Source organism: Eptesicus fuscus, chromosome 8 (assembly GCF_027574615.1).
Source record: "Eptesicus fuscus isolate TK198812 chromosome 8, DD_ASM_mEF_20220401, whole genome shotgun sequence".
NCBI lineage: Eukaryota > Metazoa > Chordata > Mammalia > Chiroptera > Vespertilionidae > Eptesicus > Eptesicus fuscus.
Window position 1 is genome coordinate 45,324,708 of NC_072480.1, and position 15,257 is coordinate 45,339,964.

The window sequence follows — 15,257 nt, forward strand, 5'->3', positions numbered from 1 at the left end:
TCCCCAAAACACAATGAGCCACTTTTGGCAGCCTAGCCAGTTGGACAGGAAGGCCAGGGGCTTGGAAACAGTGCTAAACGTTAGCTAAGCACTCAGTGTTGAAAGGTTTCATGTGAAAATCCTGAAGCAGAGCAGTGAAATTTTCAGGGAGTGGAGCCCCTGATTCCTGTTCTAGAAATAATGTCCTTTGGCTGGTCTCTAGCTCCCAGCAACCTGGTCTCAATTTCCACCAGGCAAATAGAAATAAATGCAAACTTTCTGCTGCCCATCCTCCCCACCCTCCCAAAGCAACCAAGCGTTTGCAACAGGCTCTGACTTCTCTCACTTCCTTCCTGAGCACAAGCTCGCAGCACCCTCGGCCCCACACAGAAGGTGGGTGGCAAACAGCCAGGCTGTGGAGCAGTCAGGGGAGCAGAGACACAAAAATCAGAGGCCTGAGCATGTGCACTGGGCATGTGAGGGGGAATGTGAACGAGGTTCTAGGTACCCTTAGAGTTTAAGGTCCAGGTATTTCAATGTAGGAGGACCTCTGTCCACCTTCATCATTTACTGATTTAAAAAACAAAACAAAACAAAACAGCTTAGTAGGAACACACGATTACACAGGGCCAGAGCCAGGACCAGAATTCAGGTCTCTTGATGACTGTATCTACCACTCCTCACTGTCTCCTTGTGCACAGGATGAGAAGAGACAGGAAGTAAATTGGATCCTGGAGTTTGAGTTGGAGAACTTCTAGCCCATGGGTTTTCTGAATCAGAGATCGTGCAGCTTTCACCTGCTCTGCCCACACTCTGCACAAGGCACCTGGCAACCTGCTTCGGAGCATTTCCGAATCGCAATATGCCAGCTCTGAATGCCCTGGGGCAGAACAGAACTCAGCTCCTCCCTGGGCACACAGAAGGAGCCCTGTGGGTCCAGGCCTCTCGCTTGCAGCCAGGGCAGCCTGCAGCTACAGTGGAAACATGTGGAAACTTACAAAGGGAAGCTGTGGTCCCGCAGAGCAGACAATATGCAGAGATAGAGTGTCGAGGGCTTTAAGCTAACCCACAGCTGCAGAGGGCTCTGGCCTCCACAGGCATTGCTCAAAAGCTAGTGTGAAACAAGGTGGATTTTTCTGCCTGTGACAGAAACCGTCTCATTAACTCATTTTTAAAACAGGGTTTTGAGAGTTTAAAAATAAAAAGCACAGTTTCATCTTCTTTAGGTTGTGGATCTATTTATAGAGGGAAAAAAACCTATATTTTAACCCGGGACCATGCCATCCTTAGGAAATGCTGAAATCCAAGCCTCCAGAATTTTTCATGTGGGTCCTCCAGATGTTGTTACTTACTTGCTTATGTGCTCAGATAACAGGAATCATTTCTTGTGGTACATGCCAGATATCTCAAATACATCAGGCAAAATAGATATCATTCTTCCCATTTTATAGATGAATAAGCTGAGGTTAAGAATTTCTGTTGTTCCAGATGTCACCTGGGCTTGAACAGGTAACAGTTAAAGTCCAGGCCTGAGTCTCAAACCTGGGATCTTTCCATGGTACTGCTCTTTCCACCCATCTCAGGTACAGCTGGTCAAAGCACACCTATCAACTCATTCTTCCTCTCCTTAAAGCTGAGCACATAGGGAACCCAGTATCCCCACCCCCACCACTCTCCTTGACCACCAGGACTCAGCAAAGGTGAGCTTTACTATCACGGTCCCCTGGAATACTGAGAGAAAAGCAATCTACCTCCTGTTCCTCGAGGTACCTTCTCACACCTACATATCTCCTTCAGATATGCCAATCATAGACCTACTTTTCAAATGAGCTCCCCATGCTGGCTGATATCAAGTTGGTTTCAACTTTCTGTAATTTCTGTAAGTTTGTGCCCATTCCTGAGCTTATAGTGTCTACTGTGGGTTATAATCATAGACAGAGGAATTTAGACTGTTTAGCATTAACCATATTACCCAGAATTAGGTTCTTAATGAACATTTGAGCTCTACAATGAAGATAAAGAAGAAAAAGGAGAAGGAAAAGTAGGAAGAAGAAGGAAGAGGCCGAGGAGGAGGAGGAGGAGGAGGAGGAGGAGGAGGAGAAAGGCGGAGGAGGAGGAGGAGAAAAAAGCCTTGAGACTCTGTCCTGTAAAAGCATCCAGAACACTTCGCTAAAATTTTCCATAGAAATTTCACAAAGAGCTGCAGCAGAGGACTCAGTCAACATGAAAAGCAGAGCCTTTGAGAACTGGTTTTCTCTGGTAGCACCAGATACGAGTTTACTATGTCCTCTCTCCCAGGGCATTGAGTGAGGGGCAGAAGGGGGCATTTGCTTTAGGAAGAGCACCTTTTGGCAAACAGGAGCATCACCTGTTCTGCACAACAGAGAACCAGCCACTCTCAGTCATAATTCACCAAGCTCAGAGCCATATGGACAGGTTGGAGAAAGAAGCCAACAAAACCTTCATGTCCAGTGTGTGGACTCGTGGTTTCCCTGATGACATGCTGAGCATAACACTAAGTGAGGGAAGCTGGAGCAGAGAGCCCAGCCCCCCTGGCAATCCAGCTACATGTCTCTGCCTTCTCAGAGAAGGCTCTGTGTGCCGTTGTCAAGCACACTGACACTACAGGGCCTCACTCACTAAACAGCAACAGCCATAGATGCGTCTGAGTATGAAACGGGCCAGAAATAATAAAGGTACGAACTGTGGAGACACCTTCACACCCGGATGGGACTGTTTCCAGAAGGCACTCAGACCCTGGCTTTTAAAATGAAACTTCCCCCCAGATTTCCTACAAGAGTCTAAAATTATCTTTAGCTTCTAAAGCTATCAGACTTACGTGATTGTAAATAAAAAAAAACAACAACACACAGTTTATGTTCTGTACTGAATCAATATATCACACATCCTGGACCAATAGCTGTTGTTCTGAATCCATCTTGCATTTAGGATATTTCTTTTTATTTCATTCATGGTTTGCTAAGTACTTTCAGGCAAAAGGAATAAGGCTTTAAAGGAATGGCTTAGGAAATTTATAAATTTGAACTATTTTCTTTTACTTTTAAAATAATTTTACACTTTAAGTAATTGTATGTCAATAGCCTACAATCTTCTAAGAAGCTTGTTTCTGAAAAGGAAAATCTACTTTAAAATAAATGTGTTCATAACAGCAATGATACTTCAGTTCTGGATGGTGGACAAACGGCGGTATTGCAGGTCCGACCCTCTCCGGTTTGGTCCTGGGCAATCTGCAGTGACGCACATCTGCTGACTGCTAGTATGGCAAGGCATCGTCAGCGTCTTCCATCTCTGGACTGTCTCTCCCCTGACTTCATGGCTGGAGCACTCCTGTCAATTCCCCTCTATCGCAGGAATCCACATGTCTCGGAGCTGTTCTCTGAAAACATACAAACACACTCTGAACCCTCACCCCTGCTGAAGGAGATCTCCTGCCCCCATGGCTGCTCAGCTTCACATGCCCAGCTCAAATCGGGACCCAGGTAACAGAGACTTGGCCGACAGCAGATGCCCTCTCACCGCAACAAGACTTGATGGAGATGTCTTGCACCCATGATCCGGGGAACTGGGGTCTAGGATATCTAAATCCAGCCTAGCACCAGGAATGCTCAGGGCCTACTCAAGAAGGCAAATAATCCTCTCCACTAATAATTACAGGGTAAAACAAGATGGTTGTTAGAATATTAAATTTGACAGTAAAATAGTAGTCAAGTTTTCAGACTAATTTAAATTGGCCAACCAAAATAAGCAAATACTCTAGAAAAATCAATTGTACTGGACAAAAAAGCTGTTACTAAAGTGTTAACTAAAAATCCACAGGACACAGAAATCAATCTACAGACTCCTATTTCAACCATCTCTCGTCATTTTCGGTATTTTATTCCACAGCTCAGAGAGATGAGAAGTGGAAAAGAATAAGAATGAGCTGTTTTGACTCATATACCTTTATTCTGTTTTTTAATTGCAGGAAAAGATGATGCCCTTTAGTGAAGACATTTCATTACAATTCACAGGGGGGCGGGGGGAAGGCTGAGTCAGTTATGAGCTGTATGGGATGGGGGCATTGAGAACTGCATGACAGTTAAATGCAGAAATGCCCATTATTTCCCTGTATATGGTAGTGCAACAGATAAATAACACATGTCATTGATAGCATCTGCTAAAATAAATGATGCTGGCTTTCCACAAATATTGAATGTTCTCTTTCACATTACAGTAATGATGTTACTATATCTGCATTTTAGGTTAAATGAGAAGATTAGTGGGCCAGTTGCTAAGATGAGGAACTCTGACCATTCCTTCTCTCTAATACCCACATCCAAACAGTTACCAGTCCTGCCATGTGGTCCTAGCGCTTCAGGGGAGAGTTGTGGGGAAGGGCACACCCTCTGGAGCCAGCCTAAGTCCAAATCTTGACTCTTACTCCCACTACAACCTTGACAAGCTTCTTGGTCACTCACTCTGTGCCTCATTCTCCTCATCTGGAAAGTGAGGCTAGTACCCCCTCCTGTTGTTCAGATTCATTGAGTTATATGGGAAATAGAATGGTGTCTGGCACATAATAAATACTACCCAAGCATCATCTCTCATGATTACAATGATTTTTCATATTGCTGCCTTCCTTAGTACTTCCACTTCCATTCTTCTCCAGCCCCTACTGCCCACTCCATTGCTCACCTATTGCACTTTTGATTTTTTTCTATCTATCTACCTATCTATCTATCTGGTAATGGGGTTTGAAACACATATTCTAATCACTGATATTAGAAGCCCACTCAGATAGGAAGTTTTCTTTCTTTAAGAAATACCTAGGTAGGTAAATGTTGGCAAGAAAGATGAGTCCCATCAAGTCTGACTATAAGGAGAAAGAGAACGAGAGGTCAAACTCCTCTGCATGAGAGGTACACATACATTTCGGGATTGGGGTGAACACTGAACAATAAGTTGGGTGAAGGGGGAAAGGCAGTCAAACAGCGTAAGAAAGATTTCTGCTTGCAGAAAAGTGGCCAGTGAGACATTCTGGTGGTGTGGGCTGAAGGAGATTTAACGCAGGGATGGGTCATCTTGAAATTCAAACTGTTTGCCTTTCTTTTAAAAAAATTTTTTAAATATATTTTTATTGGTTTCAGAAAGGAAGGGAGAGGGAGAGAGAGATAGAAACATCAATGATGAGAGACAATCATTGATCAGCTGCCCACTCCCCGCCCCACCGGGGTTCGAACCTGCAATCCGGGCACATGCCCTGACCGGGAATCGAACCATGACCTCCTGCTTCATAGGTGGATGCTCAACCACTGAGCTACACCACCCAGGCTGCTTGCATTTCTGAGATGTGAAAAGTCTCACAATTTAAGTAATGCCTGATACACACACAGAGGAGTTATGGTCAGTTTGGGGACCAAATGGTTTGGGACCAGATCAAGGAAAAGAAGCTGAATCTGACCGATGAGGTCGGCCTTCCCAGGACGTTTGCAATAAAGGGCTCAGGACTGCGGCCCAGGTTTGTTGTAGGTTCTCCACGAAGCAGACAGGATTGGGCGTGTGAGGGAGTTACTGGGGAAATATCCGCGGGAGAGCAAGGGGAGGGAGCTAGAGAGGTGCGATTTCAGAGAGAGATGCAAGTCTGACTCCTGTGAACAGAGAGGGAGAAGGAAGGAAAATTGGGTAGAAAGAGCCTCAGATCACAGCGCAGTTCTAAGAAAGACCCAGCCAGGGTAATGAAAAGCCCTTGAAGTCAAAGTCACTGTTGGACGAGCCTTGCACCTCACAGACAGCAATAGCACCCCCACAATGCTGGTAACAGCCCACCAAAAGTGTGCACTCAGCACAAAGGCTATGGTAGCCCAGAGGGTCAGCAGCGGGGGCTGCCATTCAGCCACGCTCCCAGAGTACCGATTAGAGCTGCACGTTTTCATCAGCACCACCCAGGGTTGCCTCGGTTGCTAGGATCGTGTCTGACTCTTCATTTGACACTCTACTGCTCAATCAAGGTTTGCTGAATTAATACATTAACCCACACCGCACACCACATAATCATCCTAAACAACCACTGAAACCAAATGGGCATACGAAAACTCAGTAGCCTATTCTTTCTATTTTGTTGAGTTTTACATTTTCCTTAATGAGAAGGTGTATTAAAAATATTACTTGGGACCACCAGTGGTTACTCAAAAAATTAAATATAAAAGTTGTTTCAGCAACTCCACTTCAAAGCACGCACCCAAAAGTAATGAAAGCAAGGACTCAGATATCTACACTCTTGTGTTCATAGCAGCACTATTTATAATAGCAAAAAAAGGTGAAAATAACTGAAATGTCTATTAAATGAAGAATAGATAAGCAAATGGAGTATATACAGAAAATGGAATATTTTTGGCATTAAAAGGGAAAAAATTCTGACACATGCTACTACATAGATGAACCTTGAGGACATTTGCTGAGTGAAATAAACTAGTCACAAAAGGACAAATACTGTATAATTCCACTTACATGTGGTAACTAGAGTAGTCAGAAAGAAAGGATGGTGGTTATCAGAGGCTGGGAGGAGAGGAGAATGAGGAAACAGGGTTTAATGGACACAGAGTTTCATTTCTGGTGATGGATGTGGCAATGTTTGCACAATAATGTAAGTGTACTTAATACCACCAAAGTGTACACCTACAAATGGTTAAAATGGTAAATTGTATCTTATGCATATTTTACCACAATAAAAATTAGATCATTGAGAACATATACCTAATAGGGAAAAAAACTAAATAAGGATAGTACTCCATGCGACCATGTGTTCTTACACCTCACATCCACCTCTCTGCCTCCAGATCTTTAATGAAGGCGGTAGGCTGCCAGCTTCTCCCAGCCCAGTCATTTGGCTGGTGGGCTGGTTAGAGGGCTTTCTCTAATTGTCTTCTTCCCCAAGTCTGCTTAGGGCAATTTTTCAGACTTCACTAAAGAGCTCCCTCTCAGAGCAGCCATTCCCACAAAAGGCCATAAAGCCCAGAATGCGTAGCTTCTTAGACCCCAGCCGATGGCCCTGACCTTTGGCCCTCTTGACTGAGATTTCTCTGTTTAAAAATAAAAGTAGACTTGTTTTGATAAAAGTAGCCAGATGGCATTTCTTTCCCTCAAAGACTTCTGCCAGGACAGTGGAGTGACAAAGAAAACCAGAGTGAGAAGCCGAGTCCTTGGCACAAGGGCTCGTGGCGGGCTGGCCCCTCGCTGGAGGCATGGGTTCTGTGCTCACAATAAAGAGGATCCCGGAAGGAGCCGGCAGGAGGCACACCTGGGCCTGCCTTTGTCGTCTATTTGCTCATGCTTCCACCTCACATGAGATCCTTCTTTTTTTAACCCTCACCTGAGGATATGTTTATTGGTTTGAAATAAAGGGAGAGAGAGGGATGGAGAGGGAGAGAGAGGGGGAGAGAGAGAGAGAGAGAGAGAGAGAGAGAGAGAGAGAGAGAGAGAGAGAGAGAGAAACATCAATTGTGGTTGCCCCCATAAGCACCCGGACCAGGGATCAAACCTGCAATCCCAGGGCACAGGTCGACACTCCAACCAATTGAGTCATGCGGCCAGAACCCAGCATGAGACCCTTAATCATGAGACCCTTCTCACTTTCCACTCTACTTCAGGCACTGACTGCAGATGCTTTGTCGTTCTCTCCATTTCGATCTTCCTTCCTGAACATCTGTCCACTCACTCTATTACTTTTACACACTAGAAGTTCCAAATCATCAAGAGCCCTGAGTTCAGAGTTTGAGAGCCCACACACTATGTGTTCAAGACAGTGCATCAAGTGCGTCCAATAATATGACGCATTAATGTGGAGACACTGGTCACTCATGCTATAAATAAAGGTGGCATGACAGCTGACCCAAGGCACCAAAAGGTCTAGAAACACCTAAGTTGATTTATTTGTCAAGGCACCTAGATCTATAAATTGTTCAGAAGGTCAGGGAAAGGGGGACAGAGAGGGCATGGGGTGTTTAAAAAGTGTGGGTTAGGGTTAGGGTTAGGGTTAGAGGCAGCCAAAAAGAATGGAGCACGATCCTTGGGGGACACTGCTGACACCAAAATGCTCTACCACTTCTGCTGCCCAAAGCAATGCTTCAGATAAAGCTGTGCTGCCTAGAAACTGGGTTCTATCTTTGCTAAGAGAATAAGAAAGGCCAATTATGTAGACTCAAATATCCCCAATGGTAACAAAAATACCTCCCTGCCTTCAGGAAAAAGAGCAAACTATACCATTCAGTTTTTCATAACAGAACCCAATCTGCCTTTTTAGCACTTCTCCACTTCACTCCCAAAACTCTCTGCATTACTACAACCACACTGGTTGGCTCCTGCTTCCCGTTCTGAGATCCACCATATGCTTTCACATTGGACATTGTTGCTCATATCACATTCCTGCAGGGCCATTCGCCATGCACTCTGCCTACCCAAATCCTGCCTCCTTAAACACACAGCTCTGATCCCACATCTATTGCCCTTCATAACCCCAGTAGGAAAAAATTGTTCTCTTCTTCAAACTCCAGCAGTAGCCACTGTCTTCATAATCCATTTATCAGATGATCATGTACCATGTGACATACCTTCTATCATTGTCTCAAACTCTTATTTGTGTCTTTTGTTATTTATTTATTTACTTATTTATTTATGCATAAATACGTCTTATTGTGATTAGAGAAAGTGGAGTATCCACCACTGGAAGTTGGGGATCCTTTTCTGCACTGATATCTCAAAAAGTCCTATTTCCATTAATCCATCCTGGAAAGTGTGCAGCTGGGAATTCAGTAGAACTAGAAGCAAAACCAGTGTCCAGAATTTCTGTTCCACGGTGAGCTGGGTCCAGTAGGGCATTAGGCTAGTTGCAGTCCATCAGTCCATTGTGTGGAGTCCACACAGCTCTGGGCCATGTGGGCAGATGCAGGAGCATCAGAGTCCCACAGCCAGGAGTGCAAGAGGCAAGAGAGAGAACTCCTTTGTTTAGGAGCTTACATATCTCAAATCTTCCTGCCCTTGCAGTGGCCACACCAACTCTGGCCAATGACCTGTTCCCAGGTGTGACTGACAGACAAGTGCCTTCCCTATTTCACCCAGATCTTAATGGGTATACATCTATTCTCCCTCTGTCCAGTCCGGTGGCTTGCTGGGGAGTGTTAAAATGCAGCTTCCTGGGAAAGGTGTGCAAATGAATGTCTATAACATTTGGCCTTCCCTTTTCTCGTTCCCAGTTATTAGTAACTGGGTTTATTACAATGATATCATTATCTCCCAGTTAACCACTAAAGTCCTTGATGGCCTAGATGCTTTGTTAGACTTCTTGGAGTCCACATAGAATCTCACATAAGGCTTTGCACACTACAGGCAAGTCAATGAAGATATGTGGCTTTATATTTACTCCACAGAGTTTGTATCTATCAAAGTGACTATGGATGCCCTTGCTTATTAGCATGGCCCTGCTCCACATGCTGACATTTGTGCATTTTCTCAAGTAGGACTTCTTTCTTAGAGGAGCCAGGGAGGAAGAAGTCAGCAGTTGATTCTTCCCCAGCACGCATGCTGGCAGGAACAGAGCTAAAAACCTCAGCAGCTCTCATTAATCTGGTAACATTGGTCTGATATTTATCTGGCTAGTGCTGATTAAGTGTTAGGCACATCCCAAGAGTTCACAAATCCTTATGGCAACTGCATCAAGTAAATGCCGTTATCCCCACTTTACAGATGGGCAGCCTGTGTACCTCAGCCAGGGTCACACAGCAAGGAAGGGACAGACCCAGGTTCAAGCCCAGGCAAGCTGGCGGCAGAGACACTGCTCCTGACCACGGGCTAGTGAGCAGAGGCTCCATTTCATATTGTGAGCTTAATCATGAAAATGTTAATACATACACAAAGGAAGGCCACGCCTGTTTAACTTGCTTCGAACCATTTCCTGAAAGGAAGAAGGCTCAATGCAATAAACAACTGATTTTTTATGAAGATAATGAGGCTGATGCCCCTATGCTCTACAGAAGGAATCTGTTCTAACATTTTTAATTTTCACAAAGCATCTCTAGATCATTCTCACAGCACAGCATTTCAGTGATTTCTCTGTTATCCAGTCAGCTGCCGCTGCACCCTCCCCAAGGAGGTCTGGATCTCAGCTCTATGGGGTCCTTTCTGCACCAGCTCAGCCCTCACTGTAATGCCTGCTCCTGTTTTTTCTCGGCTATTCTGATATTCTGTAGAGTTCTCTTTGCTTCTTCCCAAGCAACCCCTTATTGCTTCAACCCCCTGTTATCCTTAATAATTCTTTATAGTAACCTTTCCAATGTTCAAATGACTGTGGTTTCTCTCTTCTGATCAGATCCACTTAGCATGTGAGCATTTTGTATTTTCTTCCGATCCTGATAGCTACTAAAATAGTTTTTACCCCTTGTTTTTAATATTTTTAAAATTCATATAGCATTAGTTTATTGTGTATTTACTTTCTTTAGTCGACTTTAAACTATTTGTGGAATTAAAGCCTATTAAATAATTGAAATACATACACAAAGGAAGGCCACGCCTGTTTAACTTGCTTCGAACCATTTCCAGAAAGGAACAAAGCTCAATGCAATAAACAACTGATTTTTTCTGAAGATAATGAGGCTGATGCCCCTATGTTCTTCCATTCCAGGTTAGACTTTCCTACAACTATAATAGGACCCCTAAAAGTTTGGGTGTTAGTACAAAGAATGACAAAGCTACTAGACCCACGATAATAATACTTCATCATTGTGTTTCTCAAATCAAAACTTTCTTTTCTAGACATCTCCTGAAATATGTGTCCTGCCCCAGGCTAGGAACTGATTCAGGAGGTATGGGTGGAAATAGATGTGGAAAATTGTAATGAGGCAGAATAGAGATTTTTCAATCTAGTGTAACAGAGCAGAGGATGACAATTTCAGATGCGCAGAGGAGAGGCTAGTGAGCACTGTAATTATTAAGAAGTGAAGTCTCAAACTAAATTCCCATGGTGACCTCAAATTGAAAACTTCCCAGGTTCACCATCAATTCCATTACCACCACCCAGGGGATTGAGAGCTGTGTTGTGGTGAGAGGGGCTGGCTTTGGTTTGAAACCCCAGGCTCTGCTGCCTACTAATTACACGTCCTTGAGCAATTCCTTAGCCTCAGTTATCATAACAATGCCTACCTCCCAGGAGGATAAAAAGAAGCACGGACTATGAATGCCCTTATCCCAGTGCCTGGCACATTGGAAGTCTTAGCAAATGTAATTACCTTCTCCCCTGAGGTTAGTTTCCTAGGGCTGCCCTAACACAGTACCTCAAACTGGGTGACTTACAACAACAAACATTTATTCTCTCACGGTTCTATAGGCAAGAAGCCCAAAATCAAGGTTTTGGTTGGGCCATGCTTCTTCTGAAACCCAGAGAGGAAGGTTCCTTCCTTGCCTTCCCCAGCTCGGTAGGCCCAGACATTCCTTGATTTGTAGCAGCATAATTCTAGTCTCCGCCTCCATCTTCACGTGGCATTATCCCTGTGTCTCTTCACACAGTCTTCCCTCTGAGCACGTTTGTCCTTGTGTTCAAATCCCCCCTTTTTATCAGGATATTATCCATCGTCTTAGATCAGGGCCCACCCTAATGACCTTATCTCTCTAAAATTTTTATTTCTAAATAAGTTCACATTCCGAGGTACTGAGGGTTAGAATTCCAACATATGTTTTTGGGGGGAGGGGCAAAATTCAACTCAAAATACCCCCTCAGTTTTCTGCCCAGAGGTGACAAGCTAACCCTCTGCCTCCATAGTCAGCTATTTAGAGTATAATTTCTGCTTTACCACAGTCTCTGGAATGCAGGATATATATCATATACTCAGTGAGGTAAGGCACAGGCAAGTCTGTAACTTAGAGACCTCCTAACTCTTCTCTACCTTTCCATTCTGGACACTGGCCTCTCCTGGTCTCTATCCATGCCCACTCCATGCCCACCCCATACCCAGTCCCTGCTCATACTGCCAGTCCTGCACTTACCACATTCCCTTCCCTTTCCCTCCCCTCTTAATCTGATCCCTTACCCTGAAGACTCATAACCATACTAGAGGCCCAGTGCACAAATTTGTGCACCAGTGGGGCCCCTTGGCCTGGCCTGCGGGATTGGGCCAAACCAGCTCTCCAACATCCCCCAAGGGGTCCCAGATTGCAAGAGGGCACAGGCCAGGCCAAGGGACCCCACCAGTGCAAGACTGGGGCCAGGGAGGGATGTGGGAGGTTGGCCAGCAAGGGAGGAACCGTGGGAGGGCTCCAGGGTGTGTCTGGCCCATCTCGCTCAGTCCTGATTGGCCAGACCCCAGCAGCAAGCTAACCTACCTGTTGGAGCATCTGCCCCCTGATGGTCAGTGCCCATCATAGCGAGGGTTGAGCGGCCTTAGCATATCATTAGCATATTATGCTTTGATTGGTTGAACAGCCGACTGGTCAACCAGACACTTAGTATATTAGGCTTTTATTATATAGGATAGCGGCTGCATTAAAATCTCTAGACTGTGCCAAACAGGAGTAATCTATACAAAAAAAATAAATAAATGTCAGCGATGGTAAGAAGGCCATTTTAGTAAATCTGAAGGAAAGCCCTTCATGTTCCTCTGCCGAAGACAAAGTCCTTGTTTGAAATGTGAGAACCAGGGGCAGGCCACGTTTAGCCACCAACCTCTTTGTATGAATCGCAAGGGTAGGGGTTATATTAGGGCACAGGGCTCCTCTCTGGAACAGAAAAATCATAAAGGAAGGAGCATAGACAGTGTACACATGTGTGGGCAGACCGATCAATGTTTATTCAATCTGGCCCCAGCCAAGTAAAACCAGGGAACTGAGAAGAATTCCTAAGTTTGGTTATAGGCCAAAAGGGTCGGCAAAAATGGATCCGTAAGCACTGTCTCTCTCTATGTCCCCACTGTAACTATACTTGAGTCTCCTGGTGCTGTTGTAATTAACTAGTGATCAATAACAGGAAAGGAGCAAAGAGAAGGCCAGATGTTATAGGCATGTCATTTGGGCAGCTTTGCCAGAAAGCTACAACTTTACACTCCCTTGGAGCCCAACAAAGGGGAGCTAGATATATGCCCACTAAAGTTGGGGTAACATAAGGAAGATACTTGCTGTCAATCACACCTGGGAACACAGAACAACCCTGCGGACACTGCCTGTGCCCCGGCCACATGGCACTTACCAAGGCCCACTGAGGGCCGGGCACTGGATTGTGGCCATCCTTTCCCTCCTGGAGTGAGCCAGAAGCATTTGTCTAATGGCTTTGCTGGAGCCACTGAGGTGCAATAAAACTCAGGAGGGTGCGGTGGGGAGAGCTTCCACAAATTGGAAAGTGGCTGTCCTCAGATCTCTGAAACTGAACTAGATAAATAGGGAGCACACAGCCCTGGAAATTAGGTGTCCTGGATACCCAACAGGACCCCGGGGACACTATATAGCCTAAAGGAGAAAGTGGCACAGCACCGTTTCCCGAAGAGTGCCACAGGTGGCTCCTGTTGGGGACGGGGGGAGGGAATGACTCAAATAGGTTTCTGGGTTATACATATTTCTTTAGGGTGGGATTTCAGAGCTTTTAATACGCCTAAATGCATTTGAACCTCCGGAAGTGGATACTGTGCAAAGTGATTCCCAAATGCTGTTGATCAGCGAGGCCTATTTTTAACAGAGTGTCCAGAGACTAGCGTCCTGATAGAAATCCCTGAGGTTGTTGACAAATGCTGGACAGAGCACCTCCTAGGACCAGTCACCTAGAGTTTCCCAGCTCTAGTTTCCTCCTCTGAAAAACAAAGAGACTCCATCAGTGGTTCTTAGCTGAGACGCTGGTACAGCCATGGACCCTCTCTCTGTGACAGGCACATCTTACACATGAGCCAAACATCTTGTTTTCTCACAATTTCAGTGAATCATAAATCCCTTCTTAACATAAAATGTTCCAAGTTCCTTTCCATCTCTAAAATGGTGAATGTACCTGCCTAGCTGGTGTGGCTCAGTGGTTGAGCATCAACCTATGAACTAGGAGGTCACGGTTCCATTACTGGTCAGGTCACATGCCCAGGTTGTGAGCTCAATCCCCAGTATGGGCCATGCAAGAGGCAGTTGATCAATGATTCTTTCTCATCATTGATGTTTCCATTTGTCTATCCCTCACCTTTCTTCTCGCTCTAAAAAAATCTATAAAAATATATCTAAAATAGTGCATGTACCTAATTTGGAAGGTTTTGTGATAGATATCCATTGCTTTTGCCTGCCCACCTTCCTTCCCTTTCCTTTTGGTAACAGCACTAGTTTCTTTTCATAAAATAACCTAATTTCTATTCGCAGTCCATAGATTTTAAGAAAATCTCCCCCCAGCTCCAGAAGTAGGCATGTCCCCCAAGCCTGACCAATCAGATTACCTCACTTCCTGGCCACAGGCAGGGAGTATGGATGACACGCTGTTGATGAAAGTGTTCTCTAGGACATCTGCTAGCGCTAGCCGATAAGGAAGAAAGGAAGGGAAGGAGGGAGTGAGGAAAGTCTTTACACTGTGGTTATTAAACTGGCAAAACAGAAGCCTGCAGTCTTGGCAGCCATCTCCGTCTTTCAGAGAAAAAAATAATAATTCCTGACGCATTAGCTGAATCATCCCTGAAGTCCACTTCATCCCCCAAAATAGAGAGCCAATAAATATTCTCTTCTGTTTAAACTAACTTGCAACTGAAAGAGTGCTGAATAATTCAGACATCAATCTGGGGATTCCCTGGACTGCTGTGAGGCTCAATTAAGAGACTCACAGTGTTAATGCTGAGCCCACACTTGACAGAGAACCACTGTGGAAGGACACGAGTGGATGACTGTGCATTAGCAGGACCTGCCCACTGACCCTGACCCAGGGGATCTGTGCACTGAGAAGACCCCAGAGACCTCAACTAAGTTCTTCCACCCACTGCCTGCCTCCTGAAGTGCCTCCATGGAGCGTCTGAGCTGTTGGTGGGGAGTAAGGAGAGGTGTGGAAGGTGTTGCAGAGGCTTTAGAGAACCTTTTGGGGGGGAAAAAACGAAAACATTTACCTGCAGTTTCAGGGATTTACACACTCCCTGAAGCCCCGAATCGCTTCTTTCTTCAAGGGGTCTCAGGACTCCATGGCCTCACTTTAGGTAGATAGGATTCGCTGGACTTGTTTTAGGAAAGATCCCAGTTTCTCAAAGAACTGGGTGTAGGAAGGAAAGAGAAAAGGAGATCTCCAATGGCACAGG

The 15,257-nt window shown here is 45.1% G+C and overlaps 1 protein-coding gene across 6 annotated transcripts in view; it reads right to left on the reverse strand.

The window, feature by feature from the left end:
- The window catches only part of KCTD12 (potassium channel tetramerization domain containing 12), a 155,131-nt gene that overhangs the window by 83,842 nt on the left and 56,032 nt on the right, over window positions 1–15,257 (reverse strand). For 4 of the 6 annotated variants that reach the window (XR_008556746.1, XR_008556747.1, XR_008556745.1 and 1 more), the window contains exon 3: window positions 15,072–15,211. The exons of the other annotated variants lie outside the window; for them this stretch is intronic. The gene's annotated coding sequence lies outside the window, so the exon portion shown is untranslated. The remainder of the gene's footprint in view (window positions 1–15,071; window positions 15,212–15,257) is intronic. 6 annotated transcript variants of the gene reach the window in all.